The 14,744-nt window shown below is 54.4% G+C and overlaps 1 long non-coding RNA gene across 1 annotated transcript; it reads right to left on the bottom strand.

The window, feature by feature from the left end:
• Positions 1-7,804: 7,804 nt before the first annotated feature.
• LOC146251593 (uncharacterized) lies at positions 7,805-8,567 on the bottom strand. Its single transcript, XR_014732124.1, has 2 exons — positions 8,292-8,567; positions 7,805-8,143 (listed from the first exon to the last, which is right to left on the bottom strand). It is a non-coding gene; the product is annotated as an uncharacterized LOC146251593 (long non-coding RNA).
• Positions 8,568-14,744: the final 6,177 nt, after the last annotated feature.

The raw sequence follows: 14,744 nt of genomic DNA, 5'->3' as shown, positions 1-14,744 counted from the left end.
ACCTGTGAGGTTGTGCTGGATTTTACAACGGCATGGAACGCGACATAGCCAATCACAATCAAGGATGGGAACAACCAGTTTTAGAAGCATGAATTAGCTTCAACGGTAGCTGTTGTTCAAACAAACACCCGGGGCGAGCAACTGTAAAAGCAATTCACACCAACGTGTAACAAAATGGCTTTAAGCGAGTGAACTCCCACACAATGACAACCAACCTTTTAGAAAACCCACTTAGAATCATCTTGCCGTCCGCCACAATATTGAATTCAGTCAATGTGATATTGAACACTGGTCCCTTAATGGCTAAAAGGGTCTAACGAGACCTTCTTGGGAAGCTCTCTCCCACTGTCCTCCCCGGACACACTTGACCTCGTAGACCCGAGACAAACAGTGTCTTTTATCTGCAGGGACAATGTCCCGTCACTGAGTGCGTGTGTCGCTCAGCCTGACGCGGCCGCTGGACGGTGACTGATGAACGACGACACACTCCGTCCAGTTGGAAGGAGCTTCTGATGGACGAGATAACCCCTGACCCCTGACCCCCCCCCCCCGGCCGCACCGGCTCCTGCTCCGTCGGCTCAGGTCTCATCATGCTACCACCGTAACAGACCCCTCCCTCCCCCCCTCCCCTCCCTCCCCCCCCCCTCCCTCCCTCCCTCCCCCCTTCCCCTCCCTCCCTCCCCCCTTCCCCTCCCTCCCTCCCTCCCTCACCCGCCTGCCCATACTCGCCGCGGCCACACGGGGCAGCATCGAGCCCCGGCTCGCGCCGTGTCTGGACCTTGGCCAGCCGTAGAGGTTTTTCGTTGCTAAGTTGGTCCGTCTGCACGTCCAAGACGGAGGAGAGGACTTCAGGGGCGTTGATCAGAGACCGACGAAAACCAAGAAAAGAAAGCGGAAGACTATTTGGAGGCTAATCCTTTCTCTGAAGATGAGTTCTGATTACATGAGGTCATCGACTTCCCCAAACCTCCTCCACTTCCTCCTCACAACTGCTTCTCTCCGGTTCCTTCTATTTTGGGGGAGTGGTGATGTTCTACACAGCCCTGCAGCCCAGCTCATCCAACTCATCCTCACATGGGTCACTATAGCACAGTGCGTGGGGTGTGTGCAATATGTTTGTGTGTGTGTGTGTGTTGGCGGGGTCTGTGTGTGTGTTTGTTTGTCTTCATGTGCGTCCTGCCGGTGGATGTTTTTTCAACTTCCCTCTCATAAACACCTGTCCATCACCACATGCATGTTCCATCAGCCAGGCAAACAACCTCTTCAACTGTACCAGATCTGCATTTGACCCACTGGAAATTGGGCTGCCCATAGACAGTTCAGTATGACTTTAGAGTTTGGAGTTTCATTTGAAAATGAAACACAGTGACACATAGTTGACGGTATACTGTACAAAAACACACAGATTGTTTTACACGTACACAAACAATTGGAGCATCCAGTTCCTGGTGACAGATGGACAAACGACAACAAGAACAAAAGGATAATGACACTCAATAATAGACAGGCATGATGCCATTTACAGCCATGATGCCATTTACAGAACATGTTTATACCCCTGCACTCCCCCCTCCAATACAAAAATACGCACATGTAGCCCCCCTCCTCCCCCCTCCCCCTGCACACACACACACACACACACACACACACACTTCTCATACTGTTGCGATTCAAACCTCCTGTATTTGAAGTCATCTGCCAGATGCCCCCAGTCCAACTGCTGCTAATCATATTAGCTGGAATCCCTTGCACTTAAATCCATAACTGCTGTGTGTATTAATCGCGGGGAATCTCGTTATCACGTCTGTATTAATGAAAGCCATCTGCTGGGGATGGGTTGAGGAGACAGGGAGGGGGGTGAGGAGGGGGGGGGTTGAGGAGAGGGGGGGTGGTGAGGAGAGGGGGGAGGAGAGAGGAGGGGGGGTGAGGAGACAGGGAGGGGGGTGAGGAGAGGGGGGGGTGAGGAGGGGGGGGGGGGTGAGGAGAGGGAGGGGGGTGAGGAGAGGGGGGTGAGGACACATGGAAGGGGGTGAGGAGAGGGGGGGTGAGTAGAGGGGGGAGGAGAGAGGGAGGGGGGGTGAGAAGAGAGGGGGGAGGTGAGGAGAGGGGCGGAGAGAGGGAGGGGGGGTTAGAAGAGAAGGGGGGGGGTGAGGAGACAGGGAGGGGGGTGAGGAGATGGGGGGAGAGGGGGAGGGGGTGAGGAGAGGGGGGGGAGTAAGGAGAGAAGGAGGGGTGGGGTGTGACATGGGCGTGCCAGTCTCTCGAGGAGGTGTTTGCGTGGTCTGAAATTCCGAGGAGGAGGCGGAGGGGGTAGTTGGATGCGGGCAAGTGAGGTGTTGTCCCCCATGTCACCCCCCCCCCCAGCACTAACAAGGCAGCTTTTCTCCGCCGTGTGATCATTGCGTGTTGTTGCGTGCCGGCGGGGGGGGGGGGCTTGGTGGGGGGGGTGAGTGTGTTGCGCGGGGTGACGCGGGCTATCATAACTTCCTTGGCCCGTTTCACAGCAAATCCTCTTTAGCCGCTCATCACTGGCCATCTGCCTAAGCTGTCAAATGACCCTCGAGATTTCAGATGCCAGCTACGCGCATTTAATCCCACCCACACCCGCACCCCAAAGCAAACACACGTCTGCGAACGCACACACACACACACACAGAGAAGGCAGCACCCGCGGAACACAACAGGAACGTGCTTCGTTTTGATGTCGACGCTCCGTCCCGTGTTTGCCTGCCCTTAAGTGAGCGTGCCGAGATGCTCCTGCGCTCGCCCCTCGCACAGGGCTGCCCCGGAGAGCGGGGAGAAGACAGCGGAGTTCAAAACACGGGAAGGTTGAACTCAGCAGTATTCAAAAATGGGGCCAACCAAAACGGGCTCGCCAAGTTCTGAGATGTTGCTCTTGCGGAAGTGCAGAATGGCTGTGAGGCAGGCGTAGCGGGAGAGAGGGATGTAAACAGACAGAGAGAGAGAGAGAGAGAGAGAGAGAGAGAGAGAGAGAGAGAGAGAGAGAGAGACATAGAGAGAGAGAGTCTGACATGAAGAAGATGGAGGGGAAGAAAAAGAAGAAGGGGAAAATAAAGAACAGAGAGGAGCACTGCATATAGCCTCTCCTCCCTGATCCATCCATCTCTCTCTCTCTCATGCCAAAGCCCCCTCTTCCTCCCTCCCCCCCTCTCCCTCCCCCCCTCCCTCCCTCCATCTCTCACCCTTCCTTCATCTCTGGAACTTCAAGGCAGCGCGCAGGGAAAACGTGTCAGTGTCTGGGGGGCGGAATCCTGGGCAGCCAGTGTCTCCCAAAGACAGGCCCCTCGTCTGAATGACAGCTGATCAGGGGAGGCCTGCCAGAACCCCCTCCTCCCGCCTCCTCCCCTCATCCCCTCCTCCCCTCATCCCCTCCTCCCCCCTCCTCCCCTCCTCCCCTCATCCCCTCCTCCCACCCCTCTCATCTCCGCGCTCATCTTGTTGATTCGTTATTATTCCATTCTCCTTTTTTGGGGGGTGTGGGTTTTTTCTTCTTCTTTTCCATCAGGCAGCAGTACAGCTCCCCCTCCCACACGCAGTCTTCAGCAGTTGAACTGTCGCCCCGAGGGGTCCTCACCTGGGAGGCCTGACAGCTGCCTGCATATTAATCCCTCTCTCCTCTTCTGGAGAGGTGAACGTGCGTGTGTGTGTGTGTGTGTGTGTGTGTGTGAAGGGGGGCGAACGAGGCACGTGCGTCTGGGTGACTCCGCTAATGGACGTGATCTCCCCGACTTCTGCGGAGGGAGCGGAGGGGGCGGGGGCGGGACGCGGCTGACAGGAACGAGGAAGTGGCGGTCGGTATCGTCCGCTGAACCGAAACTTGGAGAGGAGAGCACCGCGTCACCATCGCCTGCGCCTCCGGGGGCCTCGGATGGAAGGGACGTCGTCTTCTCCACCGTGGACACACGGTCGGCGTGCACCAGAAAGAAGATTCCACGCAGGGTGACTGATGGAAGCACTTGTTTTTCTTTTCCAGCTAAGTGCAGTGCTTTTTTCTTCTCTTCTTTCATTTTTCTTGCAGCAAGCCCCACCTCGACTCTGGTAACCCTGACCACAAGCGTTCGAGGGGAATACGATACCCAACTCCTCGAACACGTCAGCTTTACGCAACGGGAGACGGCATTTGTTATTCCCCGTAAATGGCTGTCAGGTTGTGCAATGAGCTGTGGTGTTCTCAGTGACACGGTCTCCCGGCCCTGTGAAAGAGAAGTTGGGGTCGTTTAGAGGAAGTCTGCCCGCTGCTTTGGTTTTTCAGCCCAACAACAACTGAAACCAGTGACACATTGCAACACAGTCACATCTACCTGGACAAACCCCTTTTTTGGTTTGCTCAATTCTTAATTGAATACTCTCGTATACCTGGAGTCGCTCCAGTCCCTGTTGAAAAAAATCGCTTTGGCTGTAAAGAGTCGACCATTTACCTTTGACAAAAAGAAATTGGAAAAGATTTGACTGGCAATTTGACTTCCTTTGCTATTTTGCAATGCTAGTTGGAATTACACGGGTATTTCACGAGTTGATTGAATGGCCTAGCGTGCGTGCTCCCCTGCTATGTTGCTTCCACCATGTTCTCAGACGTACGGCAGGAGAACACAAGCGTGTAAATGGGCAAATGCAGAGGTACTGCTCTCTCTGCCTTGTCTCGGTTTGGATCTCCTCGCACCTTTCGCTCACAGACCCGGGTGAGGTAGAGGGACGAAGCGATGAATACTTCACTGGATGTGACATTCTAACTCTCGGCAAGATGTGGTCCCTGTCCGGCGTTTGCGATTCGCGTCTGACTGACTCGCAAGAACAGGGCAAGCTGCCGGTGACGCTCACAGAACAGGAAGTGACACGTCACCTCTGGTGGAATGGGATCATCAGAGCAAGTGAACCAGTAAGAACCTGCTTCAGAACGTTATGATCCCTGCTCGACATGTAAACACGTTACGTTTGGGTGCTGATATAGGCATTTCCTACCTGCTACCGTGCCAATTTAATTAACAAAGGGTTGAATATCGTCCGTATAACTGGGCTAACTCTCCTTTGTAGATGTTAACTTGTGATGAAGTGCGGCTGACTGGAAAACCGGAAGAGGAGGATTCGAGGACGAGAGAAGAAAGAGAAGAGGATCACACAAAGCCTCAAAAACATCCGGGCCGACTTTCGTGAGGTGACCACGCGTCATGAGAAGGAACAAACATCCACAGAAAAAACAACGTCACGTCGCGTTCACACGGGAAACAGATTCCGTGACACCAACACAGACACGTTCACCTGTGCGTGAACGCGTGACCCTGTACCAAACCCATCAATCACACAGGGTCCTGCAAATCACCCCACCACCGCCTCAAATCTGTTTACCTTTCAAACTCGCGCCCCCTCGCCGTGCCCCGCCCTTGACCCCCCTGACCCCCGACGTTGACACACGCGCCACAGATGGGCAGGGCCGTGCTGCTGTGCTCCAAAATAGATCTGTCACATTTCACATCCCCCCGCACCGCCGTCCCCCCCCCCTGGCCTGTCCGTCCGCCCAGACAACAGCTCCTCTGTCTGGCCCGGCTCTGCTCCGGGGAGAGACCCGGTCCTCCCAGGCCGCAGCCTCCAGACCACAGGCCCCACAGTCCCACCCTGCACCTGCACCCCCCTCCTCCTCCCGGCTGGAGCGCTGCATGCCACTTTCTTCCCCTCTTTCGTAGTTCCTCCCTCGCCCCTGCTCGCTCTCGATATCTCTCCATCTCTCCCTCTCTCTCTCTCTCTCTCTCTCTCTCTCTCTCTGTTCTGACGTCCTCGCTCTCGGTCGCTCCCTGTTCTTCTCGGTGTTATGATGTCTGACTGTGTCGGTGTCTATTTGACTTTCTGTTCATTGCGTGTAGTGATGTAATGTGCGTCATAATGGTTTGTCCCTTCTCTCTCTCCCTTTGTCCCTCTCCCTCTGCTCTCTACCTCCCTCCCTCCATCTCTCTCTCCAACTCTCTCCATCTCTCTCCATCTCTCTCCATCTCTCTCCCTCACTTTTCTACCTCCTTCCATTTCTCTCTCTCCATCTCGCTCTCCACCTCTACCTCCCTCCCTCTGTCTCTCTCTCTCCATCTCTCTCCCTCTGCTCTGTACTTCCTTCCTGCTGATTTCCCTTCATCTGAGATCTCCATTGCTCTCTCTTCCTCCTCTTCCTCCTCCTCCTCTTTCCTTTCACAATGCTTCTTTACCCTCCCATGAGATCAATTTACCTGGATCCGGCCAAACGGAGAGCCGTTTCGCTATCTCTCCCCCCATCTACAGTATCGCTAATAGTTTGAGTTCTGAAAGATCCCCATGCGATCCCCCCTCGCCCCCCCTGCCCCCCCTCCGTGCCAGTCCTCTCTGTTTCTCAGCCTCCCTCCTTCTTTTCTTCACGCTGTCATCTTTCAGGTAAGCCACGGAGCCCAAGGAGACGATCGTCAAAACTCCTGTTCTCCCAAAACTCAATCGCGATTCAATTAAACCTCCGGAGATTTCGACTTTTGCTTTCAGAAACAGGGGAGAGAAATGGTTTCGTCGTCGCGAACTTTTTTTCCCTTTCTTTTTTTTTTACCTCTCCGGTACGTTCATCGCCTCCCCCTCGAATGCACGTCGTTCCGTCTCCTCCTTCCTCCCCCCACGCTTTTCCTCCTTCTTATCTCCACATCTATCCTTCACAAGCGCCCACACCGCCACAGGCACTCTCTCTCACTCCCTCCCTTTCTCCCCTTCCCTCCCTCCTCCCCTCTCTCCGGCCAGCTGTCTAAATGGTCCAGGTGTCACGCCCGGCCTGTGCTCCCTGTTCAGGTTCATGTTGTTCTTGGAGGAGGACCAGGGCGGCTTGGGCCGGGACCTTGTTGACTTATTTGAGCGTGAGGCGTCTGGGAAGAAAAACAGGAGCAGTCCTGAGCCTTTCGCTGACCCCCTCAACATAGGTGATATTACCCAATACCTAAAACCTTGTCATCATTACAGCCACAGCAGGTCCAAAATCACATGAATGAAACCGTTGTGTCTGGCAGGCCATTGTTTTCCAAGGTAAATACATGGAGGGTTAGAGTTGAGGCCTGTCTGAGCCAGGGGCTTCATTCGTTGAGCCGACCCAGGTCAAGTGTCATCTTTTTGGGAAACGTGTCAGGAGAGACCAGCCTTCAAGCACATACTAACATCAGTGCACAATATCACAGATACGAACTGCTCAGCCAAATGCACACGGTATTCTTTATTTTGAAACGTATATCTACTTTCATATTTGACGGAGACTTGAAGAAAGCGAAGACAGCCTTGGTCATTCAGCCACTCCAACATCGTCCAGACAATGACAGCTCTGTCTCCGCAGGTCGTCTGCCTCCTCACCGTGCCCTCCTTCACAGTCACAAACCCCACATGAACAAACTTCTGATGGATAGTTTGGACAAACTTCTCCTCTCCCTCCCTAATCGGCAATTGGTGAATTAGAAAGGATTCTTTCGTATGGCCTTAATGAGATTGGAGGCGGTTAAACAAGTAAGTATGTTTTTGTTTCGGCTGCGGCCGGGGCTGTACAAACACAAACATCATTAGGAGTTAATGGCTGCTAAGTGACTCAGCCAGTGAATAATGTGGGACTCCGCGGCCGTTAAATTGGCCGTGTAAAAAGACTCGGCACATTTCGAGGGTTTGTTTCATATATGGTTTGGATGGCTAATACTCTGAGTGGACAATTTGCCCCGATAAAGCATCGTAGATGTCTCTCTCATAGACGCTTTATAAATACATGCTTTGTGAACATGCTAATGCACTAAGTGATAACACGGACACACCATCCATATTCGGTCTTTAATGAAAAGTAATGGCGGTACTTTGGAGGAAGCTTATTGCAATTGTTCTTTCAGTTTGGTGCTATGGTCTGCCAGCAATGGCATTTAAACACGACTTAATAAAACATAATGCATGTTGCTTCACAGTAAAGAAGGGGATTTGTTTTATAGTCTCTCTCTCTCTCTCTCTCTCTCTCTGTCTCTCTCTCTCTCTCTCTCTCTCTCTCTCTCTCTCTCTCTCTCTCACACTCAACGCAGTGTGTGTGCCGCTGAGAGGATCTCCAGGTCGTGTCCCAGCTTGCCGGGGTTCAGTAAACCAGTTGGTGAGGTTTTAAATGGCCTCTCTACAAGACAAGGGAGAGTGTTCTCTGGTGTCTCTTAATCACTCTTCCAGAACCTACTGTGTGTGTGTGTGTGTGTGTGTAGGTGCATGTGTGCATGTGTTCATGTGTGCATGTGTGAGGGGGCTGTGTCACTCTGCTACTCCCCCACCATATCCGCTGCTCGACTCTGCCCCGTGCCACTTCTAATGGTGGAGTATGGAAGTCTGCCGTCAGGACCTGCAGATAGCTTACTGTAGGCCCAGTAAGTGTCTTCTGATCCCAGAGGGGTGTTCAGGGGGTTACCCGCCGGTAGAGGTCAGGGGTCAATCTCCCTCTCCCTGCGCTGACATGACCATTAGAGAGCTGATCACCCCACTGGGATTCATCCTGCTCCTGCAGAGAGGATAGAGAGGAGGACAGGGAGGGGGACAGAGAGGGGGACAGAGAGGGGGACAGGGAGGGGGACAGAGAGGGGGACAGGGACAGAGAGGGGGACAGGGAGGGGGACAGAGAGGGGGACAGAGAGGGGGACAGAGAGGGGGACAGGGAGGGGGACAGAGAGGGGGACAGGGACAGAGAGGGGGACAGGGAGGGGGACAGAGAGGGGGACAGGGACAGAGAGGGGGACAGAGAGGGGGACAGGGAGGGGGACAGAGAGGGAGAAAGAGAGGGGGACAGAGAGGGAGAAAGAGAGGGGGACAGAGAGGGGGACAGGGACAGAGAGGGGGACAGAGAGGGGGACAGGGAGGGGACAGGGAGGGGGACAGGGACAGGGACAGGGAGGGGGACAGGGAGGGGGACAGGGAGGGGGACAGGGAGGAGGATAGGGAGGAGGGACAGGCCACTTTGGCCGTGTCTGACTCCAGCTGACCCTGTGGAGATCTCTGGTCCGCTCGTCTCCCAAAGTCAGCACGGTCACTCTGAGCACACCTGCTCGTACCGCCATCAGTCCCCCCGTGAAATTCTACTGGCTTTCCCCTCCCTCCCTCCCAACTCCCTCCCCTCCCCCACTCCCCCCTCCCCCCGTCCCCCCTCCCCTCGTACTTGGGTTTGCGGGCTCTCCGTCTACGTGCGGCCGTCACGGCAAAGGTTCATGTTTGTTCACCAGGTAGCGGCGTGCTGCTGGCGCAAACACTGCCTTCACAGCTCAAATATTGACTGTCCTGGTTGCCGTGGAAGAAGGTAGCCATTCTGAGAAGGTGAGAGGGAGAGAGAGAGAGAAAGAGAGAGAGAGAGAGAGAGAGAGAGAGAGAGAGAGAGAGAGAGAGAGAGAGAGAGAGAGAGAGAGAGAGATGGACAGAGAGAGAGAGAACGGGCTACGAGTTGTAAAGAGAATAAAAATAGCTTACTTGGATTGGTGTGAATGCTGTCCATTGGGGATTCAAAGTTCAGGTGATAGACCGCCAACGGAGCCAGGGGGGGGGGGGGGGGGGAGTTGGGGTGGGAGGGGGGACAGACAAATTGTACCTGACCTACCTGTCAGGTAAACACCAGGGGTCAGAGTGGAACTGAGGTGAGGGGTCGTTTCCACGGTTTTCTCGAATAAGCAACACGAGTGAGGTCAGGTCCACAGCTGTGCTCCCAAAGGGAGCCAGCAGCCACAGGCCCGCTCACACACCAGAGGCGCGTTTGATTTACTCCATTTGTTTTCGCAGCGCCGTGACAGATGCACTTGTCCCACAAATACATTTCAACACAAGGCTCAAATGAAACCCACCTTGAACACTCGATCAACAGCTCGATCAAAGCCCAGATGTGCGAGGCAACACGTCCGTTTGTTTTTCCATTTGATTCCTAAAAGGAGCGTCTGCGCGGGGAAGCTAAGGGCGGGGGGGGGGGGGGGGGGCTGGAGCTGGACTAAAACCTCCCAGTTAAACCTGACGCCTGAACTCCAGCACCGTCCAGACGAAAAAAACCCACACTCACACACCACAGTGCGCTCGCTGGTGCTGCGGTACCTCGGGGGTTAAAGACGAGCCGCCGCGTCCTTTAAAGGCACAGCGCACGTGCGACGGGTGACGTGGTGTCGTCCGTGCGGCGGGGGCCGGGGGGAAACCAATGGGGTGCCTCGACGGCTGGTCCCGGCCGCTGTCTCTGAGACCGCGGGCTGCTCCTGTCTCGAGGTGAACGGGCCGGGGCCTGGCCTCGTCGGAGTCGGGGTGAGGGATGGCAAGGGTTAAGCTCCAGCGTGCTTAGCAGCGCAGCCCTCAGGCCGGGCAGTGGGCCAGACCCTCTCATAAACATGGGGAGCTTTCGACAGAGGGGGAGAGAAAAGAGAGGGGGGGGGGGAGAGAGAGGGAGGCCGTACGGGATGAAGCGAGGGAGGGTGGGAGGAGGGGTGGGGGAGAGAGAGGGAGCGAGGAAGGAAGGAAGGGAGGAAAAGAGTGTGTGTGTGTGTGCCAGGGACAGCCCAGTGACTCAGAGAGTGCAGCCCTGCCCCCTCAGTGAGAGTACAGCACACTTTTAAAGAGACAACAACCCTCGGAAAGACAGAGAGAGAGAGAGAGAGAGAGAGAGAGAGAGAGAGAGAGAGAGAGAGAGAGAGAGGGAGAGAGGGAGAGAGAGAGAGAGACAGGGGTAGAGAGGAGGCACTGTGCACTGTGGAGCGTCGTGTCTCTCTCTGGTCGGCTCCCAGTTCAGACTCATATCCTGTGGAAAGATGTCACTGGTCTGCTATAAGCCCTGATCCTGCCCCTGCTGGGAAACCAGGGGCCACTGGATCCACACACACCCCCCCCCAGGGTCCCCTCCCCCATGCAAACTCACTCCCCCACACCGCAGACTGTACATACACACACACTCCCAAACACTGACACCTCCCTACACACACACACATACAGTATGCATTACCTCAAACCACATACATACAATCAACCTCTCAAACACCCCCCCAGCCCTATCCACCCTCACACACACACACACACACACACACAGACACACACACACTAATACCGGCCCCCTTCCAGCTGAGTCATGTTTAAGTGGTGAGGAGTATGTGACTGCAGTTCACACTTCCATAACCTCTGTCTTCACATTACTGTCATTAGTGCTGCCCAGAAGGACCAGAGAAAACAATACATTATCCTCAGCACTCCCTGGTCTCTGGGTTCACTCCCTGGTCTCGCTCTCTCTCTCTCTCTCTCTGTCTGTCTCTATGTATCTCTCTCTTTGTCTGTCTCTGTTTCTCTGTATCACTCTCCCGCTCGCTCTCTCTCTCTCGCTCTGTGTAACTCTCTCTCTCTGTCTCTCTGTCTATCTGTTTCTCGCTCTCTCCCACTCTCTGTTTTGCTCTCTCTGTCTCTCCCTCCAGTATGCTGGATGGTGTTCAGCTGTGGTGTGTGTAGGACGGTGGAGTTTGGAGGACAATACACAGAGCAGCACAGTAGTCTGGTGTAGTCAGTATGAGATCCGATATTTCAGGGTAATGAGGGGTTAAGTCTCTGTGCTCCTCTTTCATTGTGGATAGAGTGTGTCTACATGTTGGCAAGTTCTCCCTCCCTCCCTCCCTCCCTCCCTCCCTCCCTCCCTCCCTCCCTCCCTCCCTCCCTCCCTCCCTCCCTCCCTCCCTCCCTCCCTCCCGCCCTCTCTGCTCTCTACCTCTCTACCTCTCTCTTTCTCTCCCGGTCTCTCTGTCTCTCTTTCCCCCCCCCTCTCTCTCTTTCCTTCTCTCTCTCTCTCGCTCTCTTTTTTTCTCTCCCCCCTTTCTCTTTCTCGCTTCTCTCCCTGTGTGTGTGTGTGTGTGTGTGTGTGTATACAGGGAGCCTACTTTCTGGCAGGCTCCAGTTTACACAGATGGAGCAGCTCTCTCTGTATAAACCACAGAAAATTCCTCCCCCTGTCCGAGTTCGCACTTCTTCGGGAGAGAACTCTATACTCCCCCTCCCCCCTCCATCCTCCCCCGCCTGCACCCCCCCACCCCACCCCACCCCCCCACCCCACCCCACCGCCCCAGCCTCACTCCCTCCCTACCCCATCCTGGTGTCTCACCTCCTCCCTGGAGGAGGGCAGAGTGATCCAGCCAGACCCAGGGAAGGGCTGCAGTGGTCGGGCAGCAGGAGGGATCCAGGGAAGGGCTGCAGTGGTCGGGCAGCAGGAGGGACCCAGGGAAGGGCTGCAGTGGTCGGGCAGCAGGAGGGACCCAGGGAAGGGCTGCAGTGGTCGGGCAGCAGGAGGGACCCAGGGAAGGGCTGCAGTGGTCGGGCAGCAGGAGGGACCCAGGAAAGGGCTGCAGTGGTCGGGCAGCAGGAGGGATCCAGGGAAGGACTGCAGTGGTCGGGCAGCAGGAGGGATCCAGGGAAGGGCTGCAGTGGTCGGGCAGCAGGAGGGATCCAGGGAAGGGCTGCAGTGGTCGGGCAGCAGGAGGGATCCAGGGAAGGGCTGCAGTGGTCGGGCAGCAGGAGGGATCCAGGGGAGCCCGGGTTCGACGCACCGAACGGGACACAGCGCGGGACGACCAATCGGGAGGACCGACGACGAGTCTGTGACCTCGTCGTGCTGTGGAATCCATGCACCACCACCCACCCACACCCACACACACACACACACGGATGCACATCAAGTCGTCGCAATAGAATTAATAAATGTGCAATTTTGATGCCGAGCCATGTTAGCGTGCATTGACTTGCCCATCACGTGCATTGACAAATCCATAGTCCGCCTCAATAGCACAGCAAACACTCAATGGCAACCCCTAAGATAGCTTGCTTCCTTGTTCTAGTAAGCATTGCTGTTGTTCATTTGTATGTGTCAGGAAGAAAATTGTAGGTAACACTATATATCCATGTGGCTGTGGGAATAGTTAGCTATTAAGGCCTTGGTACGTTTGTGAGTATGGTTGTTGGTACGGATGTTATCTTATCGACATGTTCATATTACGTAATAGGCATCTCAGAAGGGCCTTATTACCTATAAACGAATGCTTAATCCCAGCACCTGGATCTAAAGTGTTGCTAAATCGTTCTGTGTTTCCAGCTTATATGTCACCCAGGGCATGGGCCAATCCCCTCACAATCTCTCTGCTGCACTTTGATCTCAAACGCTCCGTTTGATGAGCTTGGGCATCGTATTCTCTCCAAAACACGTCTTCCGTTTTGCGTGTGCCGGCATAGGAGAACTACGTGCATGCGTGTGTGAGTCCCGGCGAGTGTGTCATTGTAACACAACCGTGTGTGTGCAGGTCTGCGTGGGTGTCCTCGTGTGAGTGGGTGTGTTACAAACGGCTCAAACGTTCTCCTTCATGAGCTCAGCAATTTTCCTACGACAAATCCCACGGCCGTCTGCACGAGTGATTATGTTAACACTCGATCCCAAGCACTGTGACTAAACGCATGACAAATGTTTTTACGGTGTAATGACACACACACACTTGTGTTCAATTCAACCCCAGATACTCAGCCGACTGACCAACCTTGATTCGACCACGGTAATAGTCACAGCGAATGATGAATGTATCATTTGAACATTTGGCATGGAATCACCGCTTCACGACATGCTCACGGCTCAGAAGGGGTGACTTCAGATCCACTCATTAGCTTTGGGGGCTCATTTGCCAGGGTTGACATTGTCGGGGTGAAGTTTCTCCTCGGGAGTGAAGACCAATTTGGGCTTGCACGGTTTCTAAGCGGTCGAACCGCAGTCTGAAACGTTCCCCGGGATCCTCAGCTTCTCCCTGCGCGGCGAAACGGCTCGAAAATGACCTCATTCTTCAGCAGCACTGTTTTTATAGAGTTTCAGCATGTGTTTACCAGTGGCTGGCTGCCTCCCCATTAAAAGCTCCTGCTCCCCTGAGGCGAGCGCTAGCGTTATTAACACACAGGATGTGGACCCCAAAGATGGCGTCCACGGCAGCGCCTGTATCCGCAGGGTCCTACCTGTAAACCAGAGCGTCTGCACGCCTGCCTGTCTGCCACATGGAGATTCCAGTCACTGCACTGAGTGGTGGAGGGAAAGAGGGAAGAAGGACGAAAAAAACACATTACAGAAAGCGCCGGGGCTCCGTGGTTCTCTCATAACAGAATGCTCTACAGTGGTGCGTATTGTTTGCCGGTGATGTAGGTGAAATCATTTGAATTGAGATATCGAACATAAACTTTTCTCTTTCGCTCGGGCGGTTTGACAACCATTCATCACTACAGATTAGATCAGTTGGAGACAGTCAGTCTGAGAGAAAGAGAAGAGGGTGAGAGAGAGACACAGAGAGAGAGAGAGTTAGAGAAAGTAAGAGAGAGAGAGAAAGAGAGAGAGAGAGAGAAAGAGAGAGAGAGAGACGAGATAGAGAAAGAGAGAGAGAGAGAGAGAGAGAGAGAGAGAGAGAGAGAGAGAGAGAGAGAGAGAGAGAGAGAGAGAGAGAGAGAGACAAGAGAGAGAGAGAGAGAGAGAGACAAGAGAGAGAGAGAGAGAGAGAGAGAGAGAGAGAGAGAGACGAGATAGAGAAAGAGAGAGAGAGAGAGAGAGAGAGAGAGAGAGAGAGAGAGAGAGAGAGAGAGAGAGAGAGAGAGAGAGAGAGAGAAGAGAGAGAGAAGAGAAAAAGAGAAAGCGAGAGATCCTAAGTTGACACTAATGAAGGGTTGTCATTGCAGAACCGGGGGCGGAGGGCCTGTGTGTTGAACCCCTTCACAGAGCC

The sequence above is a fragment of the Hypomesus nipponensis genome, chromosome 18 (assembly GCF_054491055.1).
Source record: "Hypomesus nipponensis isolate SF chromosome 18, ASM5449105v1, whole genome shotgun sequence".
Lineage (NCBI taxonomy): Eukaryota > Metazoa > Chordata > Actinopteri > Osmeriformes > Osmeridae > Hypomesus > Hypomesus nipponensis.
Note: the sequence above shows the minus strand (reverse complement) of the source record. Positions and strands in the feature narration are given on the sequence as shown.